Genomic DNA, 19,541 nt, shown 5'->3' on the forward strand with positions numbered 1-19,541 from the left:
ATTGCTAGATCTAATATCTTTCTTCATTCCATTGTCTTGACAAACTGGTCCGCAATGGTTTAACAACATATGTGAGGGGTAGACTGAGGATTAGGCAATTCATCTGTGATAGTTTTCAGGCATCAGGACAATCTAAGTTCACTGCTACTGCCAACAGAAAGCAGACTCAAAGGAGCAGCTCAATTGCTTTTACTCTAATAGGTCTAAGTGTGGACAGTTGTTCCAATTCACTTTATTGTATATGTTTAAAAACAACAAGACATTTTCAAATCCACCCAAAATGTACTTTGCCTCCCCTTGTCTTATTTTCCCACAGTTCTCAATACCAACCCCAGGGTTTGCTGTTAGTCCTGGCTCCAATTTTAAAGTGGTTTTGCGGTCGAGTTTGAAGCTCTTAGAGTTTCATGATGTTCTTCCCGTAATTCCATTTCCGGATGGGCTCCGAAATGAAGCATAAAGTAACTCATAATTCAACAATCGTCATTTTCTTCCATTTAATCTGCATCAGGATCAACATTAGAAAGGTTTGCAGAAAGTGATTAGTTTATACACATCTGTAAACACAAAATTGCCCAACTGCTTTCTCAACTCCATCTGATGAGGGACACGCTTGCTTCAGAGCCACAGAAGTTTCCCAATGTTTCTTTTATGAATGTTCAGTTTATGGTTTCATAAATGTGCAGGGTTGTGTGGAGTCATTGTGCAGACTGCTGGTTGCATTACTTCACTTGGCTTCAAAAAGAAAGGATTTTGGTAGACTGCGTTTCCACCAAAGGCTCCATATCCCTTCAAAGTGCACTAAGACTTATGATTTGCGTCCCACATCGCCGGTTGTGTTGATGCATTTAGACGGCACAGTTTTCATGCAGCTAATTTGTTCTGTGTAATGGCTGCTCAATCTGTATGCAACGTTCAAACTTTTTTACGCAAATTTCGGTTGCCAGTGCTTTTTCTGGGCTCAACTGTGGGCTTTTTCCAACAAAGATTTAGCTTGATGATAGTCATTTTGTGACCATACTGTAGTAAATGTTCTGTCTGTTTGTTTGTTGGCCTTTTAAACAAATGCTGGCATGTATCATTGCACAAATGCTAAGAAGAATTAAAAATGCATGTCGAATACATTTCCAAACCACAAAGCATAATGAAGCAGAGCAGCTCAGCTGGGCTATAAATGAACAGACTAATCAGAGAGAGACGACACAGCACTAATTTCTTTCAATATATGCTAAATGTTTACTATGTTGGAAAGCAGCTGCTTGTTCATGCCTTTTTAAAGCTGTCTTACAGGGGCTGATTTAATCATGTCCCCGCGGCATGGAGTTTCACACACAGGACAGCTACTAATGATGGGACCTGCCCCACTTCATCAAAGAAAGTGTTTCTCTCTCCCTTTCTCTCTCATTGAATGTCTGCCTGCCATCACTCTCAGAGGAGCAGAGATTCAGTCCATTAAATATAGACAGGAGCGGTCGCATAAACGAGAACCTTTTCTGACACTTGCCACTCACTGTTGGATCGTAAAATCAGCTTGAAATCTACATCTTGCATCTCCTCGTTCAGATCATTGATGGGAAAAGACCGTGTGCACACATGGGCCGCAACTATAAAGCATGTTTCATTGGTTTTTCTGGCCCTATTACGACTCCAATCCATCTCATTCTGTTATCCGCCAGAGAAGGTAGGGAGGATCAGATCAAAGCCTCTGTGGAAGGAGAGAACCTCCTTTGTGAAAATCTGTCTCAGCATTGCAGAGCTATAGAGATGAAAGGGAGATTAATGAAGGTTGACGATAGCCACTGACACATTCAGAGATGACGCAATCAAATAAACAACGGCTTAACGTTCAATACAGCCAGCTTAGAGAAGATCTGGGCTGAAGATTCTCAAAGAAAAAAACAGACGAGTCCAAACACAAGCTAAGTATGAGGCATTAACATACATCACCATTCACAATGAATAAATAATCATTTCCCGCAGGATCTTTATACCCCTCCTCCTTCCTTCCTTCCTTCCACATCTTCATCCCTTCCTCCTTGTTCTTTCCTCGGCCATAATCAGCGTCAGCAGAACGAAAGGCCCTATGGATGGAGGTTCAGTTTAGCACTGTCAAATAGTGCCAGCGCTTAGCACCGCAGAATGACAGCTTGTTCTGTTTCATCACATCTTTTCTTTGCACTTGCATTGCAAATTCAAGGCGGCCTTGTGTTAATGCATTTATTGTGAGTCAGCATACTGTATGCAAGACTGCTTCACAATGTAGAACTCAAGAAACTATTTTTGGTTTGGCCATCCCTACTAAAGAAAACTACCTAGTTGACTCAATATTTCGGTCTAGTCTGAAACTGGTTTTAGAGGGGTTTGGGGTAGGGCTGCATGAGCCGATAAATAATTAATCAAATCGCAATAAAAATTTGTGTCAATAACGATAATAAGCTCTGGACTTTTTTACTCTATATATTGATCTAAGAGCCAATCACCCAGCAGAAATGTGCAACAATAGGAATCTAAAAGTGTGTTGATAGTAGAGATGTATCGAATTTTCAGCTACTGAAAATTTATTGGCTCAAAATAAGTCATACCATTTATTGGACCCTCTAATTTTTGTGGCTTCAATCATTGTTGAAGTACTCTTAAATCTGGAAGCATTAACAATTTATTTGCAAATATATATTGTCATTGTTGAATATGGAAAATAATTATCAAGATTGCATTTTTGCCATATCGTCCAGCCATATATTGGGGACTTTTCAGCTGGTCATAGTATTTTCCAAGATCACAAGTTCTGTTACCAACACAGTTAAACAAATAAAGTGTATCTCGAATCTAATTCCAACAAACATTTCTAAACAGACATGCAAATATGTAACTGGAGCTACAGCTCCTAATCTGAGGTTGTAACCTAAAAACATTGTTTTTGCAAAGTCTTTTAGTTTATCAGGAGAATCAAGACCCGGATTTAAGCATCAAAGCATTGTGAAGTAAATTAGGGAACCTGCAAAATACAAAAATAATGAATCAGTCTCTAGATGCCTTAATCATTCATTTAAAATTAGTTTGGTCTTAGACTTTTTAATCAGCAGAGGTTAATCAGCAGAGGACACTAATGACAGTTCTAATTAACTTGCGTTCAATTATGATTTATGACGTGACTAGTCAAGTTAGGTTTTTCATTGATTGAATAGCTTGATAGTACAGCAGTAAGTTTAAGAAAACATTGTCATAAACAGCATAAACCATCTAGTTGTGATCTATTAGATATCGTGACATACAGCATCTTGTTATTTTTATGGGCAACTACAAAAAACCATTGATACAGGAACCATCTATCTAAGGACATCTATTGGCTTACCAGTATTAAGACGCCATTTGCATTTTTGCATTTAAAAAAGGATTACATTTTGTTAGACCTGGCACCACTTTAATGGCTTCTTGTACATGAGAAAATGCTGGTGTTGCATTTCTGTATAGATGTGCTAAAATGCAGATGTTTAAAAATATAGACTTGTCTGTTCACAGTTGCACTGATTGGTCTTCTCGACTATCAAGCCCATCTCATAGGATCATTATGCCACTGAACAGCAGTTATTTACAGTATACCGGCAAGATATGCATGTATAAATGATCATTTATCATACATTTAGGTTGGATAGTGTGAACGGAGATTGTTTTTATCAAATACTGTAAAAACGCCAGTATGGACGAAGTGTAAAGTGTAAACGCAGTTGACTTTTTGTTTAAATGAATCAATCTTGATAATTATTTTCCATATTGAACAGTGATTTTTTCGATGTAAGTTTCCAGATTTAGGAGTACCCCAATAATGACTAAAGCCACAAAAATTAGAGGGTCCATTAAATGGCATGACATAGTTTCAGCCAAGTACATCTCAAAATAATATCAGCACACTTTTTCCATTTTCCATTGTTACACATTTCTGCTGTGTGTTTGGCTCTTAGATCAATATAGAGTAAAAAAAGTCCAGAGCTTATCATTGTCATTGAGATGCATTTTATTCAATATAATATCGTTTATCTGCCCAGCTTTAGTTTAGACTGTTTTTTCAGCATGGTTGTTGGACTCTCCTGAAGAGCAGTTTTAAGATATATAATTAGTATAACAGGAGATTAATTGCCTTTCATTTCATTAGGAATGCAGTCTGTTGTCTATCTGTAAATGTTTATGCAATGATGTAAAAATAGTGTTGCTTTGAGAATAGGCGATTATTGTGCTCTTAAACAGTTCCATATGTCTGGGATTGAACCGAAAGGGATCTATTGTCCTCCTTTTGCTGGGAATGAGATGCTTGGGCAAATCGTAAACACATTTACAAAAAAGACATGAATTGCATAGCATTTATTTGACATGAGTTTCTTTTGCACACGGTTAATCTTGCAAACTGTAAGGTTTTACTTGAGTCATTGTCCTGCTTTTGAGTGCTTACGTTTAGGGTTTGTCAATGTGAACCCAGAAGAAATTGAATCATGGTATTCAAGTCTTGACACTTGTATTTTAGTTTTAATGGCTCACTAAATGCATATGGCTATCTGATGTTTTGTTGCCATGGTTGTTAGACCAGTACAAGAAACAGCTTCTAAATGTGGGTGGCATTTTGTCTTGGCCTGGACTCTGCGGTAATGCTGTTTTGAAAGCCCTCACTAAATGTTGTGTTTCCCGTCAGTACACACAAACATTGCCCCAATCCGAAACCATAGAGTAAAATAAATCATTGTGTCCTTTCCAGACTTAGTGCACGAGGATGGCGGCTCTAGTCTTTTTACTTTTTTCCTTGACTAATAGGACACAGGATGAGTGTTTTTATGTTATGGACCCACATCAATTAAGCAAGTGATGTTTCATGGGCATACTTTCTTTAAACCCATCTTGTTCCCTTAGGGCATTTAGACCTATTTAATCTCCTATACTTATTTATCTAGGCAGTAGTTATTTTTTGCGATAATGGTTCTTGTAAACGCTAGTGCATAACACTCAATGAAGACAACCAGCTTGATAAGTGGAGTAATAGAAGTCCAGCAAAGGACTTTAATGCAAGAGAGAGTACCTTAAAAGGTACTTGAAAGTCGGTTGCGAGTACTCTGGGACTCTTAGTCTTCAAAACCTAATGAGCTGTCTTAAAAATAAAACCCTGAGATGTCACTTATTTGAAACACTGCACAGGGTACAACTGTTGCTTGCTGTATCATACTAATATTAATGTTTTGGCACATTATTTTTCTGTCTAAACTAATCAGAGGTGCAGGAAACATCTTTATATGAACATTTTTATTTATTTTTTATTTATATAAAACAAATAGGCTACATTTTAAACTGGTAACCTGTATGCAATATAGCTGTTATTATTTTAATTATTTTTAAACCTGACTGTGCGTGTAATGTATAAGCAGCTTGCATGTGAAGTGTATTGTGTGCTCCATAGTTTTAAACATCTCAGTACAGGTCAGGACAAGCAGAACATTGTAAACAAATCATAATTCTGCTAAATAATTGCTGAAATTTAAAACTGTTTTGTAGCATAGCAAGAATACTGACTTCTTTGCTGTTGTTACTTTTTGATATACAATTATTGATGTTCGGAAAGGTGGTGAGGGATTTATTAATAATTTGTTTTTGTGTTGTGCATTGTAGGACTGCACAATATGTAATCCCCGGCCACTTTATTAGGTACTAGTACCAGGTTAGACCCCTTTTTCCTTCAGAATTGCTGTGATCCATGCATTCATGGCATAGGTTCAACAAGGTACTCAAAATATTCCTCAGGGATTTTAGTCCATATTATAGCATGATAGCATCACTCAGTTGCTGCAGATTTGTCGGCTGCACATCCATGATGCTCTATTGGTTTGAGATCTGTTGACTTTGGAAGCAATTTGAGTACAGTGAACTCATTGTCGTGTTCAAGAAACCAGTCAGAGATGATTCACGCTTTATGACATGGTGCGTTATCTTGCTGGAAGTAGCCTTCAGTTACGACAAGACCAGTTACGATGGTCCTATCGTATTTTGCATATTAAATAACATGTTCTGAAATATAGCAGAAATGTGTCACTGTCTAATAAACTAATCAATTTTGTTATATAGATAACAAATGTGTGCTTATTTATTTGAAACAACAAACATAGCTGTTTTAGCAATAGAGGCTCTCGGTCTCTCGTGCACCACACTCTGCCTACCTCGCCCACATTCGGTCACTCTCGTGTGCACACTCGGCCTCTCTTACGTACAACTAGTCCCTCTACTTTTGTCCAGTCTGGCGCCTCATACACAACGTGTCTTCTTTACAGAGGTTGGTTGGCATTCACCAATCCCACAATGCGTCACCGCCGTAAACAGGAAGCTGTTGGCTACACTGCAGCCGAAGTAATTAAATTAACAAGTAATAGACAGAAGCATCATATTGCAATGGTAACAGAGTTACTATATTTTAAAAAAATGTGTTACAATATTAGTTACTGTCAAAAGTAATGCCTTATTGCAATAACACATTACTACTGTAGCTGTGTATTATTGCCCAAAACTGCTGATATGGACCCTTTAAGTACAAATATGTACCTTTTAAAAAGGAACCACCCCAGTGACAGCTCTCATACCTTTATTTCTGTGAGTGACATCGGCAACTTCTGGCCTGGTGTTCATGATGTTTTAGTCATTCTCACAGTCTCTTTGAATGGAGATTGTTTTGACAGCATTGTCATCTGTATGCGAGACACAAAGGGAAAACTGAATAGTTTTAAGTGCTTAAATTTCATGTAAACATACCATTCAAAGGCAGCACACTAAAACTTTGTCTAGCACCGAATTGTTAGTCTGCCACAGCTGGACTTGGTTTAGAGCTTGTTCTCCCCCTCTGAGGCAGAGTTCAGTGTGAAACAGAGATGACTGCATGCCATGTGTCATTTGGGGGGGTCAAGTTTAGGCTTTGCGACCTTAGAAGGATAAGGTGAGGGTTCAGTTAGAAGTCAGGAAGCCATTGTTTTCAAATATTCGTGTTATTTGGTTATTCTACCCGACCATGAGTGCACAAGCCTCTCTGTTGCTGTGCAGAGAAGCCAATGCTGAAAACGATACAGCAGAGAAAATGCTTCTATTTGGTTCAAGTGTTTTTCTAGTGTTTTTCTAAGTTATATGGAAATAAATATTTCAAAATGTCTTAGGCTATGTTCACACTGTTAATGTTTGGTATTGACAAACGTTTACTTTAAAAGGCTGGCTTATATAAAGTAGCTTAAAGTTGATGCTTAACCACTTTTTTATGAAGAAGATATGAATGTGCAGCTTGTATTTTCTTTGTGATTAAGGATAAACCAAGCATGGCAACAGTAAGTGAATGAAATATGTTAAATCTTATCACCTTGCCTCAAGCACAAATTAACTAAAGCTATTGTAGAAAAAGTAATAAACACATTTGTAATGTTATAGAATTTTTTTTTTTAATTGACAGTGTTTCCCCTAGGTTTACAGTTTTGGAAGGGGGGAGAGAGAGGGGATTGGGGGATTGCCCTGCCCCTGTCCCAAACCCGCTAATGAAAAATAGACACTTAGGCCCCAATTACACTAATACTTCTTATTTTTAAAATGGCATTTTAGAACAAAAACGATTCACTTCCATGCTGGCGATTCATCTAGCATTTCTGAAAAGCCATCCTTCCACACAATACCACTGAAAACGCACATCATGTGACCACACACACACACACACACACACACACACACATACTTGGCTGAGTTCCAGGCAGTCAAAGGGTGCTTTGAGCACAAACCCTGCAGAGCATTGTGCGTCGGACAGTTTATCAAGGATGTACTGCTGGATTGCATCTCACTATAGTTGTTCAACATGATATTTAATTAAACTAATGACTCTCCGTTTTTTTAATCTATCAGGTAACGTGTCACAGCGTCTGCTTCTATCTTTCGCTTTCACACTTAGTAATTTTAGCAAAAACCTCCTTTTTTTACCAACCAAGTTTGTTGATGCCAGTTTCACATTAAATATTGTACAATGCCAAATTGATCGACATCGCCCTACCCTACTTGGCATCTGACCTGTGATTCCTGTCCAATCAAATCATTCATATTAAGTAAATCCCATCGTATTGAACTACCTCAAAACATGGAAGCTTTATAAATGCAGCAAACTGTTTGGAAGTATTAAAAGTGTCCTGTCCAAGAAGATGTCAAAAATCCTAACACGCAATGACCTAGAGACTTATCACCAAGACCAAATGGCCTTAAATAATCACTTTATGCACTTCAGAATGCTACGATAACACCCACACACATGCACAAATTGTATGTAAAGGCATCAGCTTTTTAACTCAATACTCAGTACTTTTGAAAGGGCTACTTTTTACTCATACTTTGAGTAATATTTACAACAGATACTTTTACTCTACTTGCGCTGTTGTTGGGCAAGTAATTGTACTTTTTTGTTATGATTTTTTCAGTACTCTTGTTCACTACTGCTTATACTATTTACTCACTTTTCAGTCTTAAAATGTTTTTCTTTTTTCTTTTTAAAACAAAATATATATATTTTGAAAAATATTAGAAAACCTGTAACCATTGACTTCCATAGAAAAAAAAAAATGAAATGAAAAAAAGTAAAAAGTGCTAGGTAAATGATTCTCAATCTTGGGTGAACTATGCCTTTAAATTAGGTTTAGAATTCCAACTTTTCAGTGTATCAGACTTATCATTGTATATTGATTGCATCTGTGCAGTGTAACACTGATCCGCTTCTGAGAGAGACCAAATGTTTTACTCTGAAATTGCAGCTGTAATTTACAGTTCTGCAAGTTTTCTAGACGAGTGCCAAAAGCTATCAAGAAGTCAGGCACATCAGAGAGAGCGCTTGCGTCATACTTTTATATGTACTGTACATGCATGAGAGAGCAGATCCTGCTACGTTAAGTCAATTCTGATTTTTACTTGCACTAATAACGTTATAGTCTTTGCTGAGAAAACGCCATCTACTAGTCAAATTTAACCAACACAAATACATTTTTTTCATAAAATGCATAGATAAGTCAAATAAATAAATAAAGAACAGAATAAACAGACGTTTACATAATTCTTACACAAATATGTTGTTTTATGATAGTTATATAGTTGCATTCTTTTTATCGCTTGCAATTGGGAATGAAGTATAATAATTAGGATCAGCAGCAAAAAATAAATAAATGAATAAAACTAAAAGGAAGTGTATATGGTACAAAATAAGTCCAAAATGCTCAGTCAATACCTCACATATTGAACTTGGGGAAACAAGAAACCTTGCTAACACATGGTTAAACACTCCATAGTTGTTATACACTCCCTTTACTTGTATTGAAATAACTGTTTTAACCAATTCTTATTGAATTTATTTATAAAGTGTCTAAAAGTAAAGATTTTTTCTCCGTATCTAATACAGTATATCTTATAATATAGTATATAACAATAACCATCCACTATTGTTTGGTAGGATTCCATTTCCTAGTTATTGCTTTTTTGCTAGTAGTGAAATTTGAGAAGGTATTTGTGTTGAGCATTAAAATTGGTTCCCCTTCGGTTGGGGAACTTCAGTGCCATGAATGGGAGGATTCGGATCAGAAGCCGCTTATCTGGAGAGTATTGAACGGGCCAATGAATGAAATTAATTGGCAGCGTAAGCTTGCGCAGGTGTGCGACATCTGCAATCATCTCAGCATATAAGCACACCTGAAGCCAGCAGACGCCATCCTTTTCGCTTCAGATCCTTTCTGAGTGAGTCGATGAGGGTTCCTCTTGCTGATCAGCACTTCAGAGCGAACGAGTGTGTCTCCCGGTCCAGAGTGGGTCTTCGCGGTGGCAGACGGTCGAGCTGGGTTACTCCCTTGCCTGCGGTTCTTTGGGTCCGGTCCTCCAGAGCGGTGCGTATAGTTGCAACTTTCCTAAAAGAGCAACACAGTCGTGCAGCACGTCCTTTTCAGGATGGCGCTCCGACTGTGCGTTTCTGGATGCGGGGGTTTCCTGTCTCCGGATGATGGACACGATCACTGCATTGCATGTTTGGGGGTCCAGCATGTTAATGCGGTGCTCGCGGGCGGTTCATGTCGTCATTGCGATGCCATGACCGTTGCACAGCTAAGATCGCGGCTAACTTTCGCAAGAGAGCGAGCCACCCCAGTTGCCTCCTGTTCTAAAAAAGCAGCGGGCGCTCGGGCAGATCTGAGGGTTTCAGCGGGAGCTAATCCGCCGCCCACGGGCTCGCGGACCTCTCGCTCCTCACGGCGCTCCATCCAAGCTTCGGGTGGTGAGAGTGATCCGTCTAACCAGATGGTAGCTCTCACACTCGCTGACACCGGAGATCAGATGTCCTCCGCGGCATCGGAGGGTGGGCTTTCACTGTCCGACGAAGATCCGGACCCGCTCGCCCCCTCCGGGCAGGTGAGCGCTGTCAAATCGGATCCTGAAGCGGACATGTTAGCCGTGCTTTCCCGGGCTGCTTCGGCCGTGGGGTTGGAGATGGTTTATCCCCCAGCTCCGCGGCCGGACCGACTAGATGGGTGCTACGTAGAGGACCAGAAGGCGAAGCCTTCGAAGCCTCTCGTCCCCTTCTTCCCGGAAGTGCACAGTAGGCTCACGCAGTCCTGGAGGGCACCTTTCTCTGCCCGTGCTGCGAGTGCCTCCGCCCTCACCGCCCTTGACGGCGGAGCTGCCAGGGGGTATGAGGCGATCCCGTCAGTGGAGCGCGCTATCGCGGTCAATCTTTGTCCGCGCGGCGCCTCTACGTGGCGGGGTTTGCCCCGCCTCCCGTCCAAAGCCTGTAGGTTGTCTGCCTCCCTCGGAGCCAGAGCTTATAAGGCTGCGGGCCAGGCTGCTTCTGCTTTGCACGCGATGGCCACCTACCAGCGCTACCAAGCGCAGGCGCTGGCCGAGCTGCACGAGGGCGGGTCCAACCCAAGCTTATTACATGAGCTGCGCACCGCGACCGACTATGCTCTTCGGACTACTAAGTCCGCCGCGTGTGCGCTGGGGAGGACGATGTCCACACTTGTGGTTCAGGAACGCCACCTCTGGCTAAACCTGGCCGATATGCGCGACGTTGACAAAGTTCGCTTTCTTGACTCGCCCATATCCCAGGCTGGCCTGTTCGGCGACACCGTCGGTGAATTCACCCAGGAATTCAAGGCGGTGAAAGAGCAGTCGGATGCGATGGGCAATGTCATCTATCGGCGTGGCCGTAAGCCCGCTCCGCCCGCCGAGCCATCCACCTCCGCTGTTCCTCGCCGAGGGCGCCCGCCAACGAGTGCTGCCCCGCCCCCGCCTGCGCCTCCGGCCAAGCGGGCGCGGCGTTCACCTCGAAAGCAGGCAGCCCCTCCTGCCCAGGGCGCCGTTAAGTCCGGTAAACGGACCGCGAAGCGTCCCTGAGACAGGCCATCCGGAGAAGAGGAAACTTGCTCTTTCCCCGCTGGAGGGCGGGGCCCCGATAACAACGGTACTTTTCAGTGCCACCAAAACATCAGTAAAAGAGCACTTTTTCCCTTCCCCGGATGTGACTGCACGAGTTCTGCCAGTCCGGGACGCGCTGCCTTCCGGCTCGCAGACTCTACGTGCTTCGCCAGTGGCTCACGAGCGCTGGGGGGACGGTCTCCCTTCCCTCAGCCCTCCAGCCCCCTCTCCGGAGTCAGGGTGCGGAGCCAGAGCGAATCGCTCTCCTCCAGCTTTTCCGCGGGACCCTCGTGCTTCCCGGATCAGCACACCCACTCCGCGCTGCCCCACCGCTGGTACGTCAGCGATTGTAGCGATGACTCCATTAGCGAGGGCTCTGCCTGCCTGGTTAGCGCGGGCCAGCCCCTCGCGGTGGCTCATACGCACAATCAGACTCGGTTACGCGATTCAGTTCGCGAAACGGCCCCCCAAGTTTACGGGCGTGTATTTCTCCAGGGTCAACCCCCTGTCCGCCCCTGTCTTGCGAGAGGAGATTGCTGCCCTCCTGGCGAAGGGTGCAATCGAGCCGGTTCCTCCAGCCGAGATGGAGAGTGGGTTTTACAGCCCATACTTCATCGTACCCAAAAAGAGCGGTGGGTCACGGCCAATCCTAGATCTGCGCGTTTTGAACCGCTGTCTGCACAAGCTGCCGTTCAGAATGCTCACGCAGAGGCGCATTCTCCAATGCGTTCGTCCTCGGGATTGGTTTGCAGCCATAGACCTGAAGGACGCGTATTTCCATGTCTCCATTCTTCCACGCCACCGCCAATTTCTGCGGTTTGCGTTCGAGGGTCGAGCGTGGCAGTACAAGGTCCTCCCCTTCGGGCTCTCTCTGTCTCCGCGGGTCTTCACCAAACTCGCGGAGGGTGCCCTAGCGCCCCTTCGGCTCGCGGGCATTCGCATACTCAGTTATCTCGACGACTGGCTGATTTTAGCCCACTCGCGGGAGCAATTGATTATGCACAGGGACGAGGTGCTTCGGCATCTCCGCCTACTGGGGCTTCAGGTCAACCGAGAAAAGAGCAAACTCGCCCCCGTGCAGAGGATTTCTTTTCTCGGGATGGAGCTGGACTCGATCACCATGGTAGCGCACCTCTCCGAGGAACGCGCTCGCCTGTTGCTGAACTGTCTGAGGGAGCTCGACAGCAAACTAGTGGTCCCACTGAAGTTCTTTCAGAGGCTCCTGGGGCATATGGCATCCGCAGCCGCCGTCACGCCGCTCGGGTTGCTCTATATGAGACCACTTCAGCACTGGCTTCACGATCGGGTCCCCAGACGCGCATGGCACGCGGGCACACACCGGGTCTCGGTTACTGCGCTGTGTCGCCGCGCCCTCAGCCCTTGGAACGACCCCTCGTTCCTACAGGCCGGTGTGCCTCTAGGACAGGCGTCCAGCCATGTTGTTGTTTCAACAGACGCTTCCAACACGGGTTGGGGGGGCCGTGTGTCGCGGGCATGCGGCTGCGGGCCTCTGGAAGGGTGCCCAGCTGCATTGGCATATTAATCGCCTAGAGCTGTTGGCAGTGTTCCTCGCTCTCCACCGCTTTTTACCGGTGCTGGAGCGGCAACACGTGCTGGTCAGGACGGACAGTACGGCGGCGGCGGCGTATATCAACCGCATGGGGGGTATGCGCTCTCGCCGCATGTCTCAGCTCGCCCGCCGTCTGCTCCTCTGGAGTCACCCGCGGCTGAAATCGCTGCGCGCCATTCACGTCCCAGGCACGCTCAATCGTGCAGCCGATGCGCTCTCACGACAGCTGTTACGCCCTGGAGAATGGAGACTCCACCCCGAGTCTGTTCAGCTGATATGGGCGCGATTCGGGGAGGCCCAGATCGATCTGTTTGCTTCCCCCGAGAACGCTCACTGCCAGTTGTTTTTTTCCCTGACCGAGGGCTCTCTCGGCACGGATGCACTGGCCCACAGCTGGCCTCGGGGCATGCGCAAGTATGCGTTTCCCCCAGTGAGCCTGCTCGCGCAGTTTCTGTGCAAGGTCAGGGAGGACGAGGAACAGGTTCTGCTAGTTGCGCCCCTTTGGCCCAACCGGACCTGGATATCAGAGCTCTCACTCCTCGCGACGGCCCTCCCCTGGCGGATCCCTTTGAGAGAGGACCTACTCTCTCAGGGACAGGGCACCATCTGGCACCCTCGCCCCGATCTTTGGAACCTCCACGTGTGGTCCCTAGACGCGAGGAAGACTTAGGTAACCTACCGACTGCGGTGGTTAATACCATCACTCAGGCTAGAGCCCCCTCCACGAGGCGCGCCTACGCCCTGAAGTGGAGTCTATTCACTGAATGGTGCGTCTCTCGCAGAGAAGACCCCCGAAATTGCCAGATTAGTGTTGTGCTCTCTTTCCTTCAAGAGAAGTTGGACAGCAGGCTGTCGCCCTCCACTCTCAAGGTTTACGTGGCCGCCATCTCCGCTTATCATAGCGCGGTAGCTGGCGGCACCGTGGGAAAGCATAACCTGGTCATCCAGTTCCTTAGGGGTGCTAGGCGAATTAATCCATCTCGCCCCCCTCTCATGCCCTCTTGGGATCTCGCCCTCGTTCTCACGAGTCTGCGATCCGATCCCTTTGAGCCACTCGAATCAGTATCTCTAAGATTCTGTCCCTGAAGACAGCTCTGCTGGTTGCGTTGGCCTCCATCAAGAGGGTCGGGGACCTGGAGGCATTTTCGGTCAGTGACTCGTGCCTGGAATTCGGGCCGGATTACTCTCACGTTATCCTGAGACCCCGCCCCGGTTATGTGCCCAAGGTTCCTACCACCCCCTTTAGAGATCAGGTAGTGAACCTGCAAGCGCTGCCCCCGGAGGAGGCAGACCCAGCCCTTTCTTTACTTTGTCCAGTTCGCGCTCTGCGCATTTATGTGGACCGTACTCAGAATTTTAGATCATCTGAGCAGCTCTTTGTCTGTTATGGCGGTCGGCAGCAGGGAAGTGCCGTATCGAAACAAAGATTATCCCACTGGATTGTGGATGCCATTTCACTCGCTTATTCGAGTCGAGGTCAGCCGTGTCCCCCGGGAGTACGTGCACACTCCACTCGGAGCGTTGCATCCTCTTGGGCGCGTGCACGCGGCGCCTCTCTAACAGACATCTGTAGAGCTGCGGGCTGGGCGACACCCAACACATTTGCAAGGTTTTACAATCTGCGAGTGGAGCCGGTTTCCTCAAGGGTATTAGGTAACCCTTTGGTGATTGAGGAGACAACTCGGTAGGGTGTTGAAACACGCTTGCTGCGCCATTCTCCCTAACACGGAGGTACGTGCGCCTTTTTTATCTGTCAGTAAAGTTCCCCGTCAGGTGAGCCCTGCAGATTCCTCCGTGGCCCCCAGCACTGACTCAGCGGAGGAGTCACTTGCTGGCCCACTACGTTGTAGGTCTGCCCGCTGGTCAGCCCGCGTTTTGGGTATAGGTGCCTGCTATGCGTGATCCCCACTAGGCGATCCCATATGCTTATTCCGCCACGGTTAAGTCCCCCCCCTGGGCGGACCCGTGTCTTCCCTCTCCGCTAACCACTCTTTGCTATGCGTACTCCCCCTTTTTAGGGCTAGTCCATAGGTAAATTCTGCCATCTATCCCCCCCTTGGGTAACGGATGGCCTCCGCAGCGTCCTCCCTATCGGGATTGCACGCTTCCCAACGTACTGTCGTATTTCCTAGAATTATCTAGATGCTCACGACTTCCCAAAAAATATATCTAAATCCGTAAAACTTCTGTTGAAGTAGGATAAATTAGGGCCAGGGACACGTTGGAGGACCGCGCCCCCCATGATGTGGGTGCGTCACGCTTGCTTGACTATCTCCTCATCGGGGGTGTTGGTAAGGTGCAGTCATTATGGCGCTTTCCATTTCTCCCATTCATGGCACTGAAGTTCCCCAACCGAAGGGGAACGTTCGAGGTTACAGAAGTAACCCTTCGTTCCCCGAGGAGGGGAACGGAAGTGCCATATTCCGTCGCCATAATGACTGTCCCTTAGCTGTTTGAAAGTCTCTTCAGCTTAAAAGGATGGCGTCTGCTGGCTTCAGGTGTGCTTATATGCTGAGATGATTGCAGATGTCGCACACCTGCGCAAGCTTACGCTGCCAATTAATTTCATTCATTGGCCCGTTCAATACTCTCCAGATAAGCGGCTTCTGATCCGAATCCTCCCATTCATGGCACTTCCGTTCCCCTCCTCGGGGAACGAAGGGTTACTTCTGTAACCTCGAACGTTACTATGTTTCCTAAGTAGATATTTCCAAAGCTGTGATCAATCTCAAAAGCTATTATTAATTCAGTTTCAGTGATCACATTTAATAAATAAGATTCAACCTTTTAGAATAACTTTAAGACTTACCTAACCATTTTAATCAACTTTTATTTTGTATATTGTTTAACCTCTCTTTCTCTTTCTTTCCATCTCTCTTATTATCTTTATTTAACAGGTCACTGCTCACAAATTATAAATACTAACAAACAAGCCACCATGCTCTGTATTTTCCACTACAAAACTTTACGAACCACAAACTTTTGCAATTTTTGTCAATCTGTTTTTATTTTTAAGTGTCCTATTGTTGGTTTACATGCATCCAATGTAAATAAATAAAAACACATTTACTTTCTCCTATACATTCATCATTTATTAAATCATTCATTTAATTTTTTTAACATTAATAATTTTAACTTTTCCGGGGCTGGGTCGCAGAGGTAGCAGTCTCAGGAGAGAACCCTAGACTTCCCTCTTCCCAGACACTTCCTCCAGCTCCTCTGAGGGGATCTGAATGTGTGCTCAGGTCAGCCAAGAGACAAACTCCCTCTAATCTGTCCTGGGTCTTCCCCGAGGCCTCCTCCTGGTGGGACATGCCTGGAAGGTAGGTGTCCAGTAGGCATCTGAAATAGATGCCCGAGCCACCTCAGCTGTCTTCTCTCGATGTGGAGGAGCAGCGACTCTACTCTGAGCTCCTCCCGGGTAACAGAGCTCATCACCCTATCTATAATGTCTCATTCAGACTAAAAGTGACTTTGTAGCTGCCTGACGCTCTGGGTGGCGACCTGCTGCAAACGCAGGTCTGTGTAGGTATATACAGCACGAATGCATCTGAACAAGCTGAGAGAGGATCACATGAGCTCTACTGGTGCTCCTACTGGCTGACGCTCAAAGTCGCTCTTCATTCAACGGTCGCTTGTTGCTTTGCCTTTGTGAGTTGCTGGTAGTGTGAATGAGGCTTTAGGTTGCATCCTGCCACCCTGTGAAGGAAACTCATTTCGGCCACTTGTATCCGAGATCTTGTCCTTTTAGTCATAAGCCAAAGCTCAAAACCATAGGTGAGAGGAGGAACATACATTGACCGGTAAATCGAGAGCTTTGCATTTCGGCACAGCTCTTTCTTTACCACTGGTAGACAGCATTACTGCTGCTGCTGCACTGATCTGCTTGCCAATCACATATTCCATCCTTTACTCATTGGTGAACAAAACCCCAAGATACTTGAACAACTCCACCTGGGGTAAGCACTTTCCTCCAAACTGCAGATGGCAAGCTACCTTTTTCCGGTGGAGCACCATAACCTCGGACTTGGAGGTACTAATTCCCATGCCAGACGTGCCACGCCTGGCAGAAAACCACCCCAGTGCCTTCTAAAGGTCCTTGTCTAATGATGCCAATAGAACAACGTCATCTGCAAACAACATCATCTGCGGTCCCAGAACTGGACCCCCTCCAGCCAAAAGCTGCGCATAGAAATTCTGTCCATAAAAACTATGCACAGTTTTAGTGACAGAATTGATCTATACATTTTATATCAAATCTAAAATAATTTCAAACATTTTTTTCTTAAGAGTGGCTCTTCTCAAAACTCTACTTTGCTCTGATTGGTTAGTTGGCCCAGTCTGTTGTGATTGGTCTACCACTTACAGCTCTTGTTGGAAACCAGAGTAGAAGGAGACAACTACAAAAGTAATTGTCTTCTGTAAAACTCTTCAAATAGCTAATGGATTTAAGCCCTACAATTCTTCCATTAACAAACATTCCAGGAAAAAATGTGCAGGTTGTATGTACTGTATAGACTCTTGAGATGAACTGATTTTGCTCTGGTAAAAGGTCATCTGGGTGCATGTTTGAGTAGATGAAGATGGGGATAATTAGCACAAAAGGCTTCACTAAATATGCAACATGGAATAATAGATGCTGATGTGCTTCAATTTCATAGTGTTTTCTGTGTCAACAAGGGCTCTCTAACTCTTCTCTTTATCTCTCTTTCTCTCAGCAGGTGGGTGACAGCACCATAAGGAGTCTGTGTTCCTGCACAAAGATTAGGTATGTGACAGTGTCTCTCCAGCTCTTATTTCAAATAGAGAGATGTCCCCAGTTTCTGAGAATGAACTCAGTAGTTGTTTAATTTGGAGTTCAGTTCAACTGATACAGGACCTTAAAGGTATAGTGTGTCAATTCTGTGGGAATGGTCATAACTTTATTTATTTATTTTTATATTTATTTCATATTTATCTTTATATATTTATTTTATTTTGAGAAATAAAATTGCCATTTTTGACCTATTTATTTTATTATACTCTTTTAACCTGGGTCAGAGACTTCATTTTGTCATTTTATTTCATTGAATTGTTATTTTAATAAATGACATTTTTTATTTAAACATTTTTATTTTTATTATGAAAAAATACTTTATGCTTTGTGTTGTGACAACTGCATATTTCCCCTTGTCTTTCTTTGGGGTTTTAAAATGCAACTTTTACATACAATTTTGAATTAAATTTATTTAAATATTTAATTTAATAGATTTTTTTAAAACATGTTGTTTATAGCTATTTTTACTTTATTTGTCGATTTTTTTTAGTTATATAGTTTTAAGTTATAGTATTTTATGTATTTGTTGTATTATTTTTATGTACAGTATATTTTTAGAATCCAGATTGACCATTTATTTTAATTTTGTCAACTCTGCATCATCCAGTGAAAACCAAAACAGCTTGTTTGGTAGATTTGAGAACTTTCTAGAGCTTTCTAAACATGATTCAGATTAAACAAGATGCTTATCCAGCATATGTTTTACGCAGCGGATGCCCTTCCATCCACAACCCAACACTGGGAAACACCCATACACTCTTACATTCACACACATTTAAATATATATGAAAAGGTTTGCTGGGCATTCCTTCGTTTAGTGTTGGACTGGATGTAACACTCAAATAAACCACTGTTGATGTTGTACATTGGGCTTGGGTAATAAGAAAGTATTGTACCTTCCAAAAAATATATCCCCATTACCTATTAAAAAAGCTTTTGGTAATGCACTCTGTAATTATTGATAAAATTTAGAAGCCTGCATGAAATGGCTTTTTACATTAAAGGGTTTTAGCCACAATATATTTGTGCTGACAGCTGAGAAAGAGCAGATAAATTTGAAGTAGTCAGTGACGTTTTTGGAGCTCTATGAAACTGGCAGAAAAGTTTTTTTCCGCACATCCTTTATGGGAAATTTTTTTGGAAGACTGGTGGCACTTAAAAATGAAATTGAAATGAACATGAATAAATAAAATCACCACTGTTGCAATACGATGCTTTTTTAAATTAACATTTTAAAAAATAAAGAATTAAAAAGGGATAGGTGACTCAAAAATTATCATTTACTCCCAATTAGGTGGTTACAAACCTTTATTATTATTATTATTATTATTATTATTATTATTATTTTCAGTCTATAAAAGAATATATTTTGAAGAAACCTGGAAACCAGTCGCCATTCACATCCATAGTAGAAACATACAAAAAATACTAAAAGTCAGTGGCAGTTGGTTTCCATTATTTGTGGCAGTGTTAAATTTGTGTTAAAGTTGATTTTTAACTTGCATTACAGGGTCTAAAATGACTATTTTTATGGCATTTTTTCTCATAATTTGCATCAGTATGTCTTCAAATACAGTTTATTCGAGACATTTGGAGCAATACATCATATTTAAATGTATTCTTTAATTTATTTTCATTCTGCTTAGTCCCTTAGTCCGTTAGACCACAGCGGAATGAACTGCATATACTATTATTGAAACAGAATTATTTTGCATTTGTACACCAAAT

General features: G+C 43.5%; 1 protein-coding gene across 3 annotated transcripts in view; it reads left to right on the plus strand.

Annotated features, from left to right (window-relative positions):
* The window catches only part of rxraa (retinoid X receptor, alpha a), a 346,336-nt gene that overhangs the window by 11,555 nt on the left and 315,240 nt on the right, over nt 1-19,541 (plus strand). For all 3 annotated transcript variants that reach the window (XM_087299853.1, XM_087299855.1, XM_087299857.1), the window contains one exon: nt 17,716-17,765. The gene's annotated coding sequence lies outside the window, so the exon portion shown is untranslated. The remainder of the gene's footprint in view (nt 1-17,715; nt 17,766-19,541) is intronic.

This window comes from Danio rerio, chromosome 21 (assembly GCF_052040795.2).
Source record: "Danio rerio strain M-AB ecotype USA chromosome 21, GRCz13ab, whole genome shotgun sequence".
Lineage (NCBI taxonomy): Eukaryota > Metazoa > Chordata > Actinopteri > Cypriniformes > Danionidae > Danio > Danio rerio.